Source organism: Capsicum annuum, chromosome 4, assembly GCF_002878395.1.
Source record: "Capsicum annuum cultivar UCD-10X-F1 chromosome 4, UCD10Xv1.1, whole genome shotgun sequence".
NCBI lineage: Eukaryota > Viridiplantae > Streptophyta > Magnoliopsida > Solanales > Solanaceae > Capsicum > Capsicum annuum.
Genome location: NC_061114.1, coordinates 96,225,096 through 96,240,674, shown reverse-complemented (window position 1 = coordinate 96,240,674; position 15,579 = coordinate 96,225,096). Strand labels below are relative to the sequence as shown.

The window sequence follows — 15,579 nt, the reverse complement described above, 5'->3', positions numbered from 1 at the left end:
CTTTGCCGGGGACCTAATAGAATTAGTAAATTGCTTAATTTTTGGTTTTTGATAATAAGTGTAAGTGTTAAAAACTTGATCGTAGTAGCTAAATTTTTGCAGGTTTAGCTCAACATTGGACTGGCTAGGGATAAAGAGTTAGTAGAGCCCTTTGCAGAACTGGAATTAAATTTTCATTAGAGACAAAGAACTCAATATTACATTCAATAGGGACGGATGAAATACGAGATCCAATTGTTGCTGATCCAAATGTTGGAAATATTCCAGCTCCTGTTAATCCAGTTGTTCCTATTCAACCAGCTGTAATACCTATTCATGAGGTGGCAATCCCACTTACAAACCATGTGACTAACAACATTCGAATGCCTGAACCAATAAGTTAGAGGGAATTAAAACAAAATATGGTGTAATTGTTGAAATTTACGGGGGAATTTCATGGACTTTCACATGAGGATCCACAGCAGCACTTGCAAAACTTCCTAGAAATAAGCAATACATACATTCCTAAAGATGTGAATTCTGATTATGTCAGATTGACACTCTTTTTCTTTTTTCTAATGGGGAAGCAAAGAGGTGGTTACATGCTAAACCACCGCACTCCATCACTTCATGGGAAGATTATGCTCGGAAGTTCCTCATTTGATTCTTTCCTTCGCAGAAGACTACATAATTAAGGAGTGAGATATTGAGTTTCAGATAGAAAGATGGAGAAAATCTCTACCAAGCTTGGGAGAGATTCAAAGGCATGCTCAAAAATTGTCCTCATCACCATCAATCGAATGATGTATTGGTGCACATATTTATAGAAGACCTTGAGTCTAATACTAAGATTCTCTTAGATTCAGCAGTAGGAGTCCAAGTTTTGGGGAAAACATATGAAGAACTATATACACTGCTAAATCGAATCGCACAAGGGAATCCTGATTGGCATACAAACTTAAGGAGTTCTCCCAAGAAGGTTACAGGGGTATTTGAGGTTGATCAATTCACTACATTACATGCACATATTGTAGTGATGCAGAATAATATGACTACTCAGTTCAACAACTTAAAGTTGGGTACAACACAACTAGCAGCCACAACAAATGCAGTTCAACAGGTATATTCATTATGTGAGGTTTGCAAAAGTGGTGAGCATAAGGAAGATGTATGTTATGTGAATTCAAATTTAGTCAACTATGTGGGGAATGCAAATCGTCAGGGTCAATAGAATTTTGGCAGTGCATATAATACAAACTGGTGGAACCACCCTAATTTTTTATGGGGTGGAAATCAGGTACAGAATACAAATCAATATAAGAGACCAGTGCAATTAAATCCATAGCCGGCTTAGAATAATCAGGCGACTATTTAGAATAGCAATGTGGAGGAGTTGATTAAGAAGTTCATGGCTCAACAAGCACAGTTTGCGGTAGACATAAAGACTCAACAAGCACAATTTGCAGTTGAGTTAAAGAGTTAGCAATTACTCACAAGAAATCTGGAGTTATAGTTGGGTAAAATTGCAGGATCACAGAATACAAGGCCACAAGAAGCATTTCCTAGCAACACTGAGGCTAATCCTAAATAGGTGAATATGGTTATAACAAGGAGTGGGTTGCAAACTAAGGAGACGGTTCAGGAGAAGGACAATCCTGTAGTCACTGATAACAGTTTGAAAGAGAAAGCATAAGTGAAAGTCAAGGAAAAAGAGGCAAGTGAAGAAATTCATGTGGAGTAGAGGACTATTCCCTTACCCTTTCCTCAAAGGGCAAGGAAGCATCAAGAGGAAGCCAGTTATAAGAAGTTTCTAGATCTTCTAGAAGCAGGTTCAGGTAAACCTTTCTCTTGTTGACATCTTACAGAGTATGCCTAAATATGGTAAATACTTGAAGGATATTGTTGCCAATAAGAATCGGTTGACTGAATATGCTACAATTGTATTTAGTCAAGAGTGCATGTCTAAAATTTAAAATAAACTGCCCACGAAATTGAAGGATCTGGGTAGATTCACCTTGCAGATTGCCATTGGTTAGACTATTTGTGCACGTGGATTGTGTGATTTGGGTGCTAGCATAAATATCATGCCCACGTCATGGTACCAAAAGATAGGTCTTGGGATTCCCAAACCCAGAACTATTGTGTTGTAGTTGCTGATAGGCCACTTTTTAGATCAGATAGTATTATTGAAGATATGTTGGTGCAAGTGGGATCTTTAATCTTTTTGGTGGATTTTGTGATTCTTGACTTTGAGGATGATCTTGTTGTTCCATTTATTTTGGGATGACCTTTCTTAGCAACATGACAGTCCCTCATTGATGTAGCAACTGGAAAAATGACAATGCGAGGGCATGACAAAGTAGAAGTTTTTGATGTGTACAAAGCATTGAAACTGGCAGCCATATATGAGGAGTTTTCATCTATATCGGTTATTGATCTTGCTTTGGAGTGGCAGTTGTTGTTGTCTGATGATCCATTAAAGAAAGATTTGATAGGTTATGATCTGCATAGAGATGTGGAAGTATTGTAATTGGTCCAGGTTATGAATTTAGTCGTAGTTGAGACAAACAAAGTGCCATTCAAACCTTTAAATAGGCCAATTGGCCCTTCACCCAGGCCTTCAGTCGAAGAAGCTCCTAACTCAGAGCTTAAGGTTATTCCTCCATATTTATAATATGTTTTTCTTGGTGATCAAGATACCTTGCCTGTTATTTTTTTTGCGGGATTATCAGATGTATAGGTAAAGGAAGCTGTAGCTGTTCTCAAGAGGAGAAAGAAGGCAATTGGCTGGCAGATGTCTGATATTTTAGGAATCAATCCAGCATTTTGCATGCATAATATTTACATGGAAGAGGGTTACAAACCTAGATTGTAGAAATAATGAAGGTTGATTCCTGTGATGAAGGAGGTGGTTAGGGAAAAAGTGATCAAGTAGTTAGATAGTTGTATTGTCTACCTAATTTCTAATAGCAAAAGGGTGAGTCCAGTGCACTGTGTACCACAAAAGGGAGGAATGACAGTATTGACCAATGATGATAATGAGTTGATTCCCACACGTACAGTGACCAGTTGGAGAATATGTATAGATTATTGGATGTTGAATGAAGTGACTCATAAAGATCATTATCCGATTCCCTTCATTGAACAAATACTAGATAGATTGGTGGGGCAAGAGTATTATTATTTTTTAGATGGTTACTCTAGCTACAATCTCATAAGCATATCACCGGAATACCAAGAGAATACCATGTTCTCTTGTCCATATGGTACATATGCTTTTAGATGTATGCCCTTTGGCTTATGCAATGCACCTGCTATATTTTAGAGGTGTATGATGGCTATATTTTTAGACATGGTGGAAGAATTTATGGAGGTATTCATGGATGATTTATTCGTGATGGTAATTCATTTGAAAAGTGTTTACAGAATTTCGACAAAGTTCTAGCTCAATGCAAAGAAACAAACTTGGTGTTGAATTAGGAAAAGTGCCACTTTATGGTTAAGGAATTGTCTTAGGCCATAAGGTATCATGCAAAGGGCTTAAGTGGACAAAGCAAAGGTTGAAGTGATTGAAAATTTGCCTCATCCAGTCACAATCAAAGAAGTGCAGAGCTTTTTGGGGCATGCTGGGTTCTATAGATGATTTATTCAAGATTTCTCAAAGATTGCAAGCCCCATGTGCAAATTGTTAGACAAAGAAGCCAAGTTCAAGTTCGGGGATACCATGAAACTTTTGTAAAGCTTTAGAAGAAGTTAATGAAAGCACCTATCTTGATTCTAGATTGGGAGTTGCCTTTTGAGCTGATGTGTGATGCTAGTGACATTACGGTGGGAGCAGTGTTGGGTCAGAGAAAAGAGAAGGTATTTTGATCGATCTACTATGCTAGCAAGGTGCTGAATGATGCTTAAGTTAACCACACGGTTATAGAGAAAGAGATGTTAGCAGTGGTATATGCATTCGACAAGTTTCTATCTTACTTAGTTGGTACAAAGGTCATTGTTCATACTGACCACGCTGCTATTAAGTATCTTGTGAACAAAAAGGATGCAAAGCCATGACTGATTAGGTGGATTCTTCTACTTCAAGAATTTAATCTCGAGGTGTGAGATAGAAAAGAAGCTAAAAATCAAGTTGCTGATCACTTGTCATGGTTGGAAAATCGAGATCATATTGTGGATGACTTTGTGATTATTAAGGAGGAGTTTCCTAATGAGAGTTGTTGTCATTAGATGCAGTTGAGTTCCCATGGTATGCTGACATTGTGAACTTGGTAGCTTATGACGTGTACCTTCCTGAGGCTACCACACAACAAAGGAAGAAATTACTCCATGATTCTCGTGCTTACATTTGGGATGAACCATACCTTTTCAAGTAGGGTATAGATGGAGTTATTCGTAGGTGTATCCCAGAGGCTAAATTTTTAAAGGTGTTACAAGATTGCCACTCATCTCCATATAGTGGACATCATAGGGGTGAGAGGACTAGAAAAAAAGTATTGCAATTAGGTTTTTTTGGCCGACTCTATTTAGAGATGTAGTGGCTTTCGTAAAGAATTGTGATTAATATCAAAGGTTGGGTACTATATCTAGGCGTCATGAGATGCCCCTTAATAATATTTTAGAAGTAGAAGTATTTGATGTTTGGGGGATCAATTTCATAGGTCCATTCCCACCTTTGAAAGGTAATCTATACATTCTTGTAGCGATTGACTATATCTCTAAATGGGTGGAAGCTATGGTGAGTCTGACTAATGATGCAAGAGTGGTGCTGATGTTTGTAAAGAAGAACATATTTTCCAGATTTGGTACTCCAAAAGAAATAATTCGTGATGGAGGTATGCACTTTATCAACACCTGGTTCAAAAATCTTTTTGCTAAGTATGTTGTTAGGAACAAGGTTTTCACTTCATACCATCCTCAAACTGGTGGACAGGTTGAAGTGTCAAATCAGGAGATTAAGAAAATACTTCAGAAGACCGTGAATGGGAATAGAAAAAATTAGGCAGAGAAAATACATGATGCACTTTAGGCTTATCAAACAGCGTATAAGATGCCCATTGGGATGTTTCCATACCGCTTGGTTTATGGTAAATTGTAACATCTTCCTGTGGAGTTGGAACACCAAGCATATTGGGAAGTAAAGAAGATGAACTTTGAGATGACTACTGCAGGGGAAAAAGGTTATTGCAACTGAATGAGCTTAATGAGTTTAGACTCCATGCCTACGAAAATACCAAGCTTTACAAGGAGAAGACCAAAAATGGCATGATAAGCAAATTCAAGCTAGGGAATTTGAAACTGGGCAACTTGTGTTGTTGTTTAATTCACAGCTTAAATTGTTTCCAGGTAAATTACGATCAAAATAGTCTGGACCTTTTGAGGTGGTGAGTATGACACCCTATGGAGCTATAGAGTTATGGAATAAAGAAAAGATAGAGAAGTTCCTTGTAAATGGACATCGTGTAAAGCACTATTAGGAGGATCATCCAGATAAGCACAAGGAATCTATCACTTTTGTTGATGATTAATGATGAGCTGAGTCATGCCACGATGTAAAATAAGGAGCTATGTGGGAGGCAACCCACACATGTATTTTAATAGGTAGTTTAATTTTTAGCTTGTAAAATCAAAACGAAAAGAAAAATATAAAAAGATGAGTCGTGCCACGACCAAAACTAAGGCGCTGAGTGGGAGGCAACCCACTTTTACTTATGATATTTGTTGTTTTTGTTTATGATTACAGGGTATTACAATGTAAAAATAGGAAGATTACTATATTTGAGGAGAGCACTCAGGTTTGCAAAATAATGTGTGTAAGTGGGGACCTTCTTAGGTAAGAAAAGGGTGAAAATTACACAAGGACATCTAATTTTGGAAAATGGCGCGACGCAGAATTGGGTAAGTTGACAATTGTCAAATTCCAGTGGACTGGCGTGATATTAGCGCGTTGCATCACGTGAAAAATTGACAATTGTCAAAATATAGTGACTTGATATGAAATTACCGCACCGCAGTGGATAGTTAAATGGCAATTGGTATTCTCCAATAGGTCTATGCGATCATACCGCATCGCAGATGGGGTAATAATCGGGTATAAAATGTTCAATTAAACCTAACCCAACCCGCCCCTCTATAAATACCCCCTAAAGTGCCTAAACACTTTTATTTTCCCCCTCAAGTGCCGCCCTTTGTACCCTTCCCTCCTATTAATTTTCTAAAATTTTCCCCAACTTTCATCCTTCTTTCAACCTTTGAGGTATGTGCTTTAAGATTTAAATTTATTTTCTTTCTTTATTTTTGGGTGTTGTAATGTTGGCTAGCATTTTGGGGCATGATCTAGTTTTTTCCCTATCATAGTAGTTTTGAATTTTAGCATTGCCATTGATATATTGTCTTGCAATCTTTGTGACGTCTTAATTTTGTCTCATAATTTTGAGTTGTTAAGATGATAATCTAATGGTTATATGTAGTTAGTATTTGGGGAAATTGTTTTTCAAATTTTAGTTGCGAGGTGAGGGAATGTAGGGGCATTGTAGCTAGATGCGCGAAGAAACAAGTTTTAGGAAGTTGGGCTTAAATTTATTCTTGATGAAATCATGTTTTTTATGCTTCCACTTTCCACTGTGCATATACCCTTCCTGTCTGATATTAGTTGATTTAGTCGAATTCTAGTAAAATACTCCTTTGATACGTGATGCTGTAGCAACACGATCTCTTTTATAGACTCTTATTGAGTAATTAAATGGGAATATATAAGACGGTGTTGTGTGCTGAGAAAATAACTATGGTTTTGAAGTCACAAAAAGCAATATGATGTCTTTGAATATGATAATGAGGTCAAAAAGGGGAAGTTTGAGTACCTTGTATTTTGAGGCAGGTGTTCTAGCTAACAACTAAGTGTGTGGTGGAAAGTCACCTGTAATGCACACTCAGTTTAGCTAGCCCTAAGTTTAACATACTCAAATATTTGTTGTATTTTTTGTATTACAGGAATTATGGAACCACAACCTGTCAAAGGCAAGGTAAAGGCAGGTCCTTCTGTACCTGCGAGAAAAAGGAGCAAACTATCTGAAAGTCAACTGACAAGGGTACCTAGGGCCCCACCACTTTAGCAGGGGAAGGTACACAAATTTGGATTCAAAGTTATCCACAAGGATGGAAAGCAGTGGTATTCCAAGCATACAGATGCAAAGTATATCCCAGAGATGTATATCGACCGTGCCAGTCTTATGAAAGAATGTCTGTCCATGGTACAAAGAGTTGAGGCAATCAATATAAAGTTCATCGTCCATCAACCGACTGAGAGAAAATTGTAATTAGTCAGAGAGTTTTACGCCAATTAGGACCCCAGTTATCCTGATCATTTGTAGAAGGTTCATGGGAAAGTGATTTGTTTCACTGCTACTGATATTAATGACTTGTTGGGTATACCAAAAGCAAACCCAAATTTCTTGAGGCATTTTATAGTTTCTCTTCCGTATGTGCATATCAGGCATCTGTTGTGTGGTCAGCGATCCTCAGCTCGCTGGACTAGGCATCATGTTACAGGTTTGTACTTTTCCTTCCCTTATTCTTAGATGAACAAGGAAGCAAGGATGTGGGGTTGTATTGTTTATTTATGCTTGATTCAAGGCAAGCATATGATGGAGGTTACTCAGGACAGGGTGTATTTGATCTATGCCCTGATGTGTCCTAATGTAGAGAAAAATATAGGTAATGTAATTTTTTCTGTAATGAAGAAGATGCATACACAGGCTGGGCGCAGTTTTAGGTTTGGAGGTTAGGTTACTGGATTTTTGCAAAGGCACAGGGTGGATGAACAGGAGCTGGATTATAAGCCTAAGGTTATTACTCGCCCTATGGATATAATTACTGCTAGGAGCACATCTAGGGAAACTCGCCCAATTTTGACAATGATGGAGTGACAAACAAGGACTGATGAGGTACTGGCTAGGCTGTATGGCCTTATGATGATGTTGTCGACGACGGGAGGCAAACCATCTACACCATAGGAGCTCCATGCTGTCGAGCTTGATTATTGATGTGTAAGTAAAAGCTAACATATTTAATGCTTTTTAGCTTAAAATAATTGTGAATTTTGAAGCAACTCTTATTGTTTTGATGTGTTTGCTCATGATATTGCAGAAAAAGGCTGAAGAAATGAGAATAAACAATAATGGAGCAAAAGAGTTAAAAATTTGAGCAAAATAGAAAAAACATGACTGACGACCTTCGTGATAAGTTGTCAGCCTCGTGATAGCCTATCAACATTGGCGTCAGCCTAAATTAGGGAGTTGCAGTTTAAGGAGCAATTTTGATGACGTCCGTGATATGGCCTCAAAGTTGTGATAAGGCATCAATAATGGCGTCAGCCTTAAGCAGAAAGTCAGCATGGGAAGAAGATATCTGACGACGTTGGTGATACGCCATCAGATCGGTGATGCAGCGTCAGCTACATCATTAGCCTAAGACAGATTTTAAAGTAAACTGGAGAAATTCTGACGCCATCCATAATAAGGCGTCATAACCTTGATGTGGCATCAGCGACGGCGTCACCTATTCTGAATAGTTTTATTAATTTTGTTATTTTATTTCCTTAATTAGGCTTTAGTATAATTAGCATATTTTAGGGTTTTTGATTAAATAATAATTCATCTTTAAGACATCAACTCTAAGAAGAGAGATAGGTATTTTTGCTCTTTTTCATAAAATATTATTGTGTTTACGTATCAACTATTTTTGGGGTTTCTACCTTGTGATTAAATCGGAGGAACTACTTGTTGTTTTATATCCATTCGTAAGTTTATCATTATAATCATGAATTTTTCAACTTGTTATTTCGTTCATCAAATCATGAGCAGCTAATTTCATTAGCCGGAGTTATGAGATCTATGGATTAGGGTTTGATATGATACTAGGTGTTTAACGATTTCAAAGAGTAGTAAAACATCTTGAAATTCTGTTTTTTTAACTAAAATCTAGTGGTTGCAAACATTATATTATGCCTTAGGTTTTATTTACTTCTAATGGATAAATAGAATAGAGGACGTGAATTATCAACAAGGACTTAGAAGCTGCCAACCTTCTGTTTAATGATTAATGCCGTAACAGGATTAATCTACCTGAGATAACATCCTATTGAAAATAGATAAGTTATCTAAGTTTGAGAGAATTAGATAATAAATTGTCTGGTGAGGTTGAGAGATAAGTCAGATAGTATAATCGTCAGGGATATTCTGCTGTTCTACTCATTCCGAGAATCTCTAGCATTATCTAGTATCTGTCAATTCCTGAAACCCTTGGTGAATATAGCTCTGGTTTCCCATTTAGATTGATTTCAAACACTAAAATATGTAAAGTGACAATTAACTCTCTGTGAACCTTAAACCCCTATTTTATCTTGTTATATCAATTGTTTAAATTTAACTTATAGCTATAATTTCAAACTAGTTTAATCACCACTCACATTGTTCCCTGTGGATTCGACCCCGACTCTAAAGTTGGGTAAATATATTTACGACGACCGTCTTACACTAATTTGAGGTGTAAGTTGAGCATTATCAAAAATGACGCCGTTACCGGAGAAAAATTTGGCGTATTGAGTTAGTTTGAAAGTTTTGCTTACTCTCTCAAATTCAAACTTGTAAATATTTGTGTGTGATTTCCTTTGTTTCGTGTGTTGGGTGGATTTTATTTATTTTTGCTTATTTCTTACTATGGCATCACGGAATGAATGTGAGTTTGATGGTTGGAAATCTTATCTGGATGATCCATGTCTATATTATGATGGACCCTACTTTTGGCATAACTGTAGATATGCTCTCCGAAGAGAGATGTGTGCACCATCTCCATCCTACTAGGAGTATAATTGTTCTTTATGTGGTGGTCAAGATGGACATTGGAGTGATTTCTCAATTTCCCCCTCCCCCTATTGCGCTAATCGAAGTTCTAGTTCTTTTTATGAGTATAACAGGTCTTATGGTCAAGAAAAGGAAGAACGAAGCACTGGAAAGAGTGACATTGAAGCTATGCTTCAACTAATATTGGATCGTACAGACACAACGACTGATACCATATGTAACATACGTTAAGACATTAGGGAATTTAACGAGGAAAGAGAAAGGATAGAAGAGATGGATATTGAGGTCAATCATCCAAAACACTTTTCTACATTAGGTTTAGATGATATCTTGTCTGTGGAATCATTTAAAATAATGAAAGGGTGTGATGTTGATCAACCCTTGGAGATTTCCCAATCAACTGAGCCAACCAAGAGGGATGATGCCAAGATTGAGCAAATGGTGCTAGAGGCAAAAGAAGAATCCAAGCCAATCTCTTATAAAGACTCTAGCCCAATTCAAAGTAAAAATGTTGAGAAGATAAATAAAATTGAGTGTGGAGAGGATAGTGTAAATTTTGACATACGATTTGTTGGGTCACACTCAAAGTATTTTTCCACATTATGTTTAGATGATATCTTGTCCGTGGAATCATCTAAACTAGTGAAAGACTGTGAAGATGAGGAATAAGAATCCTATATTCTTTATTTTACACTTGATAAACAACATAAAAACACACCTCACTTTAAGGTCAAGTTATTTACAATGCATCATTCGTTACTTGGCTTCTTAATCTTTGTACCACCTCCCTATGAGTGAGGTAAGAAGATAGACTCTAAGTTGGGGGTGAAATTCATATCCTCAAGGTGGAGGAAAAAGCTGAGTTGGGTCATGCCACGACGTTAAACTAGGCGTTTCTTGGGAGGCAACCCAAGGTAATTTGTTGTTTATATTCATATTATATGATTGACATCAGATCTTTGCACCCATGGTGCCATAGGTATGTTTCTAACTCTCTTGTTTTGATTTAACGTGTTGGGAATAATGCATGATATTAAGTTGAGGGTAGGGCTACTTGTGGGTGTTGATGTCCTCCTAGGGTTTTTGTTGCCGTGCCTCTTTTCCCCAGAGTTTTGTTCCTAGTAGAGCCGACATGTTTAGGCGTATTGTGTTTGTTTTGTGATGTGTTGTGGTTAACTGGAGAAAAATAAGTAGCTAGAGCAGTTGACATATTTTTTTTGATTTTTAAGATTGATATACACCTATCCGTTGGTCTATTTTATAACTATGTGATATGCATTTATATGTGGGTATTGTGAATCTTTTTATGGCATTAGTACTAGGGACATGACAATCACTGCTAACAATTGCATGAACTGAATGGGTAGTAGCTTGTGATGTACCACTGTGCCATGTGTGTGTGAGGTCTTACTCAATTTCCTGTATGTGTTGAATTTACAATTTGCCCGGTTAGTCTTACCTTGGTTGAAAGATAGGGGTTAGGAAATGATCATAGGCCGTTTTGATTTTTAAGTCACTTTTTGGCCTAAATGACCTTCCCTGTATTAATGATATCTCTTGATCCCTATTTTGAGCCTAAATTGACCATTTCTTTCTATGACACCTGTCACCTTCCCGTTTAGATCATAATGAACCTGTTTTGGCCCTGGTCCTCCTTGGACACTATGCACCTAGACTTAGGTAAACAACCAAAGTTGAGGGTGGCCATCATAGGGGTGCATGATGTAAACTGGGTATGAAGAAAGGTAGAATAAAAGGAAAAGAATAAGTGAAAAAGAATAAAAAGTTGAGTGGTATGGAAGAAGAATAAGAAAAGAAAAAGAATGAAAAAGAAAATCCATATCTATCCTGAATAATGTGTGATTAAGAAATGGAGAAAAAGAAGAAAAAAAGTTAATAAGTGAACCCCAAAAGTTAAGGTAGTTCCAAGGAGGCTTAGTCACTCTAAATTCTATTGAATATTATACCAACCCTTAGCCTACATTACAAGCCGAAGAAAAGACCTATAGTGATCCTAACTTACCTGTCTGGACACCTTGGTAATGAAAATAAGGGCAAGCATATGGTATTTGACATGCATTAATTGAAATTTGTTTTTGAGAGTGAGTGTCTCTTGACTATCCCTACATTGACATACTTGAGTTTACAAATGAGTGAGGAGGGACTTCTTTATTGTAAGGGCATATCGATTGTATTGCTAGCTGTTAACTTATTTTGATAGTGTAATATTGATACATGCATGGTTGTTGTTGCTGAATTGATTCCATATCTTGATTCCTTTGGGTCACATTGTTAATCTTCATGGATATGCACAATTGGATTGAATGTGAAGAGTGGCATGAGGTTTGAGCTAACTTTGATAATCAAATGTGATAGGTATCTTATGTATATCTTGGTTAAGCATCGTAGTATGGTGTTATGTAGTTTCTTGAGGACAAGCAATTGTTTTAAGTTGAGGGTGTTGATGTGTGAGCAAAAGCTAACACATTTAATGCTTTTTAGCTTAAAATAATTGTGAATTCTAAAGCAACTCTTGCTGTTTTGATGTGTTTGCTCAGATATTACAGAAAAAGGCTGAAGAAATGAGAGTAAACAATAATGGAGCAAAATAGATAAAAATAAGAGAAGAATAGAAGAAAACATGGCCGACGACCTCCGTGATAAGTTGTCAGCCTCATGATAGCCTATCAATATTGGTGTTAGCCTTAACCAGGGAGTTGCAGTTTGAGGAGTAGTTCTGACGACGCCGGTGATGTGGCATCAAAGTCGTGATAAGGCGTCAATAATGGAGTTAGCCTTAAGCAAAAAATTAGCATGGGAAGAAGATATCTGACAACTTTGGTGATACGCCGTCAGATCGGAGATGCGGCATCAGCTACATATTCAGTGTAAGATAGATTTTGAAGGCAACTAGAGCAATTCTGATGCCATCCATGATAAGGCGACATAACCTGGACGTGGCGTCAGCGATGGCGTCACCTATTTCGAACAATTTTATTAATTTTGTTATTTTATTTCCTTAATTAGGCTTTAGTATAAATAGCATCTTTTAGGATTTTTGATTAATTAATAAGTCATCTATCAGGCATCAACTCTAAGAGGAGAGACATGTATTTTTGCTCTCTTTCATAAAATATTCTTGTGTTTTCGTATCAACTATTTTTGGGGTTTCTACCTTGTGATTAAATCGGAGGAACTACTTGTTGTTTTATATCCATTCGTAAGTTTATCATTATAATCATGAATTCAACTTGTTATTTCATTCATCAAATCATGAGCGGCTAATTTCATTAGCCAGAGTTATGGGATCCATGGATTAGGGTTTGATATGATACTAGGTGTTTACCGAATTCAAAGAGTTGTAAAACATCTTGAAATTCTGTTGTTTTAACTAAAATATAGTTGTTGCAAACATTAGATTATGCCTTCGGTTTTATTTGCTTCCAACGGAGAAATAGACTAGAGAACGTGAATTATCAATAGGGACTCGGAAGCTACAAACCTTCTATTTAATGGTTAATGCCGTAACTGGATTAATCTACCTAAGATAACATCCTATTGGAAATAGATAAGTTATCTAAGTTTGAGAGAATTAGATAATAATTTTTCTGGTGAGGTCGAGAGATAAGTCAGATAGTATAATCGTCAGGGATATTCTACTGTTCTACTTATTTCGAGAATTTCTAGCATTACCTAGTATCTGTCAATTCCCAAAACCCTTGGTGAACATAGCTCTGGTTTCCCATTTAGACTGATTTCAAACACTAAAATATTGAAAGTGACAATTAACTCTCTGTGAACCTTAAACCCCTTATTATCTTTTTATATCGATTGTTTGAATTTAACTTGTAGCTATAATTTCAAACTAGTTTAATCGCTACTCATATTGTTCCCTGTGGATTCAACCCTGACTCTAAAGTTGGGTAAATATATTGATGACAACCTCCTTACACTAATTTGAGGTGCAAGTTAAGCATTATTAATTATCCACTCAGGCACCATGCTAGGACTATGTTGAGGATTGGCCCAGATTTTGTTGAGTTGGTTGATAATGATATACCAACCGATGAAGAGCATAAGTACAGGGATTCAAACATGGATTCGGATGAAGAGGACCAGTCTGATGATGATGGAGATGATGAGGATGGTGATGATGTGGATGGGACTCCTGAGGATATGAGTACCATAGTCCCATTTGAGTGACTAGGGAGTATACTGCCACCCAACAATAGGTTTATTTGGAAGCACTGGGACAGTGCTTTATTTAAGTGTGGGGTAGTGGGTTCGTATTCTGCTAATTTATCTTCTTTCTTTTAATTATGGCTGAACAATTTTATTTTTTGTTTTGTTGATTTTGCGAGTACTAGCTATTCGGAACACTAGTCTGTAATAGTTAGTAACTTTGTGGACTGCAATTTGCCCTTTTTGGGATTTATCACATGTTGCTTCAGTTTAAAGTATTATTTTAATTGTTATTTTCTCCCTCATTGGCAAGTTTCATTTTTAAGTAGTTACTTTTCCCCTCTTTGGTAATTAGGAATAAATAGTCATAGCTAGTTGCCATCCCCTATGATAGATGGATGACGACCGTCTTAAGGGGAGTGCTCGTAGGAGGTACATAATAAACGAGAACCTAATCACTATCTTAGAAGAGTGCGTGGAATGGGTCATCTTCATAGTAATGTGAATTAAATTGAGTATAAATAAGCATAAGAGTGTTTTGATTTGAGTACTGATAATTTAATCTCTCTAGAAATAAAATTTGATGTATTGGCTTAATTTTGAATTCAATAAAGAATATGATTGGGAACCTTGGTTTGATTCCATGTATGCACTGTGAGTGTGAGGATTTGTGTATATTCTACATGAATAGAAATGACTAGAACTTGCCTGGTGTGTTTATAAAGCGAAATAAAAGGTGTTTGGTATAGGAAGTGATGTAGGCGTTTCTTTGACAGCCGTGTTTCTAGCCTAAATAGACCTGCCTTAGTGCATAGTCTTAGTCAGCCCTATTGAGCCTTTAGCCTCTTTCTTTAATAGCCTATTATGTAACCCTATCCTTTCTTTGATAAATTCTAATTTGATCCAAATAAGCACTTGAGCGTTTTAATGTGAATTAAAAAAAAACTATGAGGAGGAGGAAAAGGTAAAATTTAATGCCCCCAAAGTAGTTGTTGTTGATGTTTAAAGATTCTGGGTGCAATTGGGAGTTAGTAAATAGAAATGTTACAATAAACCTTTTTTGGCCCTGGTCCAGTTGGATAATATACACCTTAACGAAGGCTATCGCTTAAGTTAGGGGTGGCTATAATAGGGGTCCGTAGCAGTACGAAAAAGAGAAGTATGTGGAAGGAATGACTAATACTCCCAACCCGGTTTGAGTGAATAAGCTAATTGAAAGAGGAGTTGAAAAATCAAAAAAATGGGTAGAAAATAGAAGGAAAAATTGGTGTTGGAGAACAAAGTTAATTGATAATTCTTGTACTAAAATGCTTAGGAGAAATAGTTACTATTTCACCAAATAGTACCTACCTGTCCCCAAGCCTTTATTACAACCCGCAAAAGACCTAGTTGATCCTTCACCTAAACATCTGACTATTAGTGGAGTAGTACACTAAGGGAAAGCTTATGGTTCGTGCACTAGCATGTATGAATTTTTTTGTTGAGAGTGAGTTATTTGATGTTGATACTCCCCGATGTTTGCATAGATATCAATGTGAGTTAATATGGGGAAATTTTC

The 15,579-nt window shown here is 36.8% G+C and overlaps 1 non-coding gene across 1 annotated transcript; it reads right to left on the bottom strand.

Annotated features, from left to right (window-relative positions):
• Positions 1-667: 667 nt before the first annotated feature.
• LOC124898396 lies at positions 668-774 on the bottom strand. The gene has a single exon (XR_007055357.1). It is a non-coding gene; the product is annotated as a small nucleolar RNA R71 (small nucleolar RNA).
• Between the last annotated feature and the right edge of the window lie 14,805 nt (positions 775-15,579).